Genomic DNA, 6,664 nt, shown 5'->3' on the forward strand with positions numbered 1-6,664 from the left:
TTCTCTTCCACACAGCTCTCAGCCACAAGTCCATTTTCTCAAGCAGTCGAAAAACAAATTCATAACTGATAATGTCAGGTGCTGAAAAGAGGGACACTACTCCGGCCGCCGGGGCGCGGGGCGCGACATGTGCGCAAGAGAGAAGAGAGAGGCAGACAGACAGACGAAGAGACAAGAGAGAACCGCCGCTATCGTGAAGCAAAGAGAAGAGAGACGAAGAGAGAGAGGGAATAATCGAGAGAGAGACAGAAGAGTAGAGAATTATAGCTTGGTAAGCTTATTCCCATGCCATGTTTGCTCAAGAGCTAATCTCCAGCCCAGGTCTCCACTTTCTGCGTCTCTCCTCTCCTCTCGCGCCAGTAGGCGAGTGAGCCGCGCAGAGCCGGAACATCAGTGGACTCATCCAATTGAACCGCGAATTAGACCCCACTCAGTCTTTCTGAAAGCAGTTGTGATTTGATATCAGGGTCGAGACATGTCCTAAATTCGCGTCTGCTCTTTAGCAGAGAACAGACGTAACATTAACCCATCCGTTGTTGTTGCTTGCGGTAGTCCTCGCCTTTCCCTAAAACACAAAACGTACCAGTTATTGTTGTTTCCATGGTAACGGGTGACGCGCTTGATTTTTAAATGTATAGATTTGTTAGATTAGAACGTAATCTATGAACTATTTTAGATTAAAAAAATAAAATATTTGTTGAACTATGAAGCCTTTTGTAAAAAAAAAAAAAAATGAAAAAAAAATGATATCATGATTTTTTAGATTAATGAATCTGAAAACTTTTCACGGACCCCCTGGCAGAGTGCCACGGACCCCCGGGGGGTCGCGGACCCCACTTTGAGAACCACTGTGTTACATAACGTGTTCAAAGAAATGATAAAGTCAAAATATGTATGAGCTGCACTTTGACATTGGAAAGCAGGATGGAACAATTATTTAAATTACTTAATTATCTGAAACTGAAAAGGCTATGATAATGCAACGACTGTTATTCACAAAGTTAATCAGAAATGGGGTTCTTAACAAAAAACAACAACAAAACAATAAAGATGCCCAGGTGCTATGATGAGCAAATCGTTCAAATGACGGTTATGTATCTGACGAGATTCTTAGCCTCTCTGACCCAAGTCAAAGATGCATTCATCCTTCCTGAATTTATATGAGCTGCTAATAAAACAAAGGTGAACTCTTGCCCCTGTCAACAAATCTGCCTGATAATCTTCTCCGTTACTTGGCAATTATCTCAGTCCTTGACCTGAGAGGGAAAGGAGAGGGGGGGAAACACGGGACAGGGGCCCGACAGTGGATCGGACCGGAGTGCTGCTGCCCGGAGCCTTGGGATCCAGAGATCTCCGTGTCTGGCCTTTACCGAGTACGCTGCGAATGAGCTCATCAATATTCATTGACCCGCTCAAGCTAATGTCCCCAGCGACGGGCAGAATAAAGTTGCAGAGGTCGCACACTTCACAAGGGGAGAGAGAGGCGGGCCGAGCGAGGCAGAGAATGAGCGATGCCGAGGAAGTGAGCGGGGACGATAAGAGAGTGCAGGTTTCAGACGAAATGAGAGCAAAGAGAAGCAAACACCAAAAGGGCAAAGCATCGGAGCCTGTGGAGGGTTGGGGAGTTTATTACGGCTTGAAAGTGAAACACATAAAACATGCAGGGAAAACATAAGCGCAATGATAAAGACACGCACGTCCGTGGAGAAGAGAAAAACACACACCTCGTTGTGCATGCAAAGTGCGACATGAGAAGACGAGTGAAATGACAAACAAATACGGCTGTCTCTGAACCTCTCCCTCGATTCGTTATGCTTTGTGTTGCTCCCTCTCCTTGTAGATCCACATTGTATAACATGACACCTGAGTATACATAATGGCGCGTGCCTCAGGAGAGACAGAAGAGACACGGAGAGCTCAGAAGACAAAACACAGAAGGGGAGTGGTTAGAAAAGAAAGAGCAGATCAAGGGTAGGAAGAAGAACCATGCTTATAGCTTCAAGCCATGTTGACACACACCTGCTTGACATGACGCCACAGTGACACACACACACACACACACACACACACACACACACACACACACACACACACACACACACACACACACACACACACTAAACCCATTTGTGGGCAGACTCTTCTTAATCATGCGTGCTATAGGGGCTGATGAATATTCAAGGTATGACGAAGGCCAAGGAGAAGGGAACATGCTAAACGAAGACACAAAAAGAACATTGACCACTTAAGATAAGAATCAATCATACGCCTTAATTGTTCAAATTGTATTAAACAAACTATTTCAACAGTGAAATGAATGGATGTTTAAGATGGAGTCACATATGCTCAGGTTGTTAAAGGAAAGCTTCACCAGGCGCCACAGAGCAGCAGAGAGCTTGCCAAAAAAAAAAAGATGATAGCGTGTGAGTGCCCCCACTTCATCTCAGATTGTTCCGTCTTCCTCCCTCCTTCTCGCCTGGCTCCGTGCTGCCCATTCCTATCACTTCAACTGTCCTCCGGCTCTTTTCTCCTCATTTCTCCTCTTGTCTGTCTCCCTCTCTGCATCCCCTCTCTTTTCTTGTTTACTTTGTAGCACAGCCTCCTGTCTGGTGTTTTTTTTTTTTGGACTGAATCATCAACGATTCACCCCGAGATGACAAAGTGTTCTTCTCTCCAGGCTCAGAGTTAAAATAAAAAATGGAGTATAAATAAAGTTTCCACGCAGGAGCTTAGGGGGATAGATAAAAGCTGACAAAACAAGTGGAGTTATAGCTGAGGCTTGGCTATCAAGGCAATGACCCTTGACCTGTTGCATTAGAGTGTGGCCATAAGATAGCGTCCTCAACCCCATCACATTTATTATTGATCTACTTGGAAAGAGACTCTCTCTCTCTCTTCTTGTATAACCCTCTCTGCAGGCTCATTCACTTTCATACATCTCTCTCCCTGTCCAGCTTCTCCTCCCCACCTGGTCTCCCCTCGGCTCAGCCCCATCTTCTTTTTTTTCTCACTTAATCCCTAGTGGGACAATCCAAAAGTTCTCATTCCCTTTTCAACTTTGTAACACTAGACTGAAAAAGCACGTCCGCCTGTTTGTGAGACAGTAATATGGGAGTGTGTGTTTGTGCACCACAGAGGCTCAATGGCCATGATTGGTTGCAGAGAAAACACCAACAACACTCCCACTTAGGTTTGTGTTTGTATTCCTGTCATATGTAACAAATGCTGCAGTTACGGCAAAGTGGCGTGTCATCCATCTGTGGAGCCGTTTTTGTCTCCTTTTTATTGTGTTTTGTTGGATGTGTGTCAAGGCTGAATCTTCTCCCTTCACTTTTGCATAACTGTGGCTTTAATATTTAAATATACGGCAGGTGGAGGGGGATTTGTTACAGTATGGCAGGATAGGAGATGCACACATATATACATACATACATAAATACATATATACTCGCACAAATAGTGATAAATAAATGCACACTCTTAAGAAGTCATTAATTCCAAATATTCATAGTTCTTTAGGCTTGTAATACCTCATGTACAACACGACCACCTGTCTCTCTGTGTACGCACGCATGCATACAACCCCTAATACATAGTGTCCAGAAATGATGGAATTCTGTAATTTTCTGCTTAATTGGTGCATAACAAATAAGAATTCATATTCAGTTTTTACACAGAAGGAGAAAGAAAGGTGGATTGAGAAACTAGCAGACTAATAAAGTGACAAATAGGAAGCTGTTGGAAAGAGCTGATACTGTCTGGATGACTATATAACAATAAATATGGTTGGCAGAACAGCCAAGGGTTAAACCAATATGCTAAAAAAAAACAACACTGAAATGAAATTACTACAAGTAGGCAGAGTATATTTTTAGAGTGACTGGACCCTACACTCTTCCATAAGTGGGTCAAAAAGGACCCATATTAGAATAATACGTGTTTTTATGCCATTTTTGTAATTTTGATTAAGAAAAATCACTTGTATAATATTTAGTATTATATTTTGGTTCACACTTAGTGTGAACCAAAATATAATACTAAATATTATACAAGTGATTTTTCTTAATCAAAATTACAAAAATGGCATAAAAACACGTATTATTCTAATATGGGTCCNGTGCGCTGATCTTAGAATCAGAGGATAGCAAGTTTGAGTCCCACTGCAGTCAGCATGTCGTTGTGTCCCTGGGCAAGACACTTCACCCCAAATTGCTCCTGTGGGGATTGCCCCCAGTACTGAATGTATGTAAGTTGCTTTGGAGGAAAGCGTCTCACAAGTGAAATCTAATGTAATGTAAGATGTTAGTTATTGTAAAAACAAAATAAGAAAGACGACTGTACATGCAAGCAAACTGCCGTTACCCAGTGGAAAATAATATAATATTCACGTACATGGCGTTAGCGTCAGTGGGCTCATGTCAATGTCTAATCAGCTTGTCACATAACATCAAGCTATGTCACGGTAATGATGTCACAATGGCATACAAATACAGTATCTAGTCTAATTATATGTTAAAGAAGGTGGAAGAATCTCAGGTCAAAAGTACACCTTTGCATTATGCATCATCTAAGCTCATTAGATCATGCCATACAGTAAGTTGCTCTAGCAGATGCTAAGAGTAGAATTGATACATTGAACTATTGGGGCAGACAGATAGATTGTGGCATGTAGACCTAATTATGACATTTCAAGAGGTTTCAGTTGAGGTGTTTTTGCTCTAACTGGAGGTGAAGATGCTTCTCGGTTTGGCCTCAAAGGTAATTACGAAGCTGAAATGTTGCACAACACAAATGTTTCCTTCTGTTGTGCTCCTACAAAGATGACAGCTATCTGAAGTGATATCAAACGTGTGAAGTTACAGATTCCTCAACAGGCAGCTGCTTCCTGTTGGTTTGATGACGGGTTATGAGCAAGAGAGGGAGCATTGACTGTCACTTCCAAACGTGCTTTGAAAGTAATGAAGTCAGATGGCAATATCTCCATAGTACATTAAGTTATTGATGGCAACAGATGGGACTCTTTAGCATATCAAAGAGGCCCTCCTTCGCCAGTTTGCTTACTTATTATAGGTGTTTGTATTGGCTACTAATGCTTTCTTTAGCAGTTATGTAATCACAGTTGAATTCACATTTCCTCAGTGAACTCCAATTAGTTGGAAGCCCAGACTGAAGTACAAAAGAGTTGGACTTTTTAATGGGGGACATTGTGACATGTCATAGCAGGGGAGCACAGGTGCAATTAAGAACATAAATAATGGAGGCATTATGTCATGCTATTACTGACTGTCTTGCTTTGTCTCCTATAAGGAACAAGGCCATTGTTAATGCTATTAGTTGTGGAGAAAATGTCCTCTGTTTCAATTGAAGAACTCTTGAAGTATTAGTGTAGGAAACCCTATTTGACATTGAATGCAATGCCTTGAAATTGAGTGGGATTACTTTTTTTAATTGTGATTCATCTACAAGACTTGGCTGGAGGACTGCTGCCTCTTCTGAGTCGGCCAATAGTGAATCAGCTTTAGCCAATTAGCCAAGTGGCACTGTGCCTTGTTTCCTCAGCCAGTGATCCAGCATTATAATCCCCTCTTAATGAAAGAGTGCGTAACTGCTCCTGCTCTTAGCACTGGCCCACACTGAAGTATTAATACATCAGTTTGTTGTGCTGCCATACAGAAAGAGTAGCTTAAAGAACGTGTAGCTATTACAGCCGGGTAATCTGGACTGTACACTCAGTGGCCACTTCATTGTACAGTAGGTACTCATTTACAATCCAATACACAGCTGGGAACCACCTAAGCAAAGTGTTTGCTGTTTATTGAATGAGGCGGTCAGAATGTTATTATAATACTTCAGTCGAATATAAAATTACCAGAAACTACAATCTCAATAATACATATAAATGTATAGCTCTGACAGTCTTAACAACAACTGCATGCTTCGTATTGCATTGGATTGTGCAGGTTGTCCTATACAGTGTCTATGAAGTTACGTCTGCATAGTAAAGACAATTTAGAAAAGTGAAGCTTAAACAAAAGTGCCTTAAGCCTTCATTGTTTTGAATGGCCAGCAGGAGATGACTCAAATCATTGCAAAAAGTAGAACAATTGTTTCGAAGTCTATGAGAAAATAACCCTACTTCACTTCTTACTAAGTTTATGGTCCAAATTGCTATTTTTAAGTTGACACGGCATGATTTTAATTTATAAATTGGTCCCATTAGAGTAAAATAGATAATAGTTAGCCTAATTCTCTGAGCAGTAAATATGGCCAGCATCAAAACATATTTGAATTCACACCTCTAAGACAGTGTAACAATAATTTGATCCCGATTTGCAAAATTGTAAGAGCTTTTGCATTGGATTGTACAGGTTTACCTACATTAGATAGTATCTACTCGCTGTTAGGGAATAAGTCTAACTCCTTTACTCCTAAGATATCTAACCTTTTTGCCCTTTGACGTTTATGACCAACCCTGACTCTGTTATCTCCCTTAAGGTATATGTGCTGCTCCAGCTATATGTTGATATTCCCAGTTTAGGACCGGGCAACTCTCGGTAACAAATGGTTTATGGTTGTGAGAACGCTGGAACACTTCCTTCTCGGTGTTTGTGGACTCCAAGGTGTAATCTTCGAGGCCATGAGGGTCAGACAAGTGATTCACTGT

This window comes from Notothenia coriiceps, unplaced genomic scaffold (genome assembly GCF_000735185.1).
Source record: "Notothenia coriiceps isolate Sejong01 unplaced genomic scaffold, NC01 NC01_scaffold00037250, whole genome shotgun sequence".
Classification (NCBI taxonomy): Eukaryota; Metazoa; Chordata; class Actinopteri; order Perciformes; family Nototheniidae; genus Notothenia; species Notothenia coriiceps.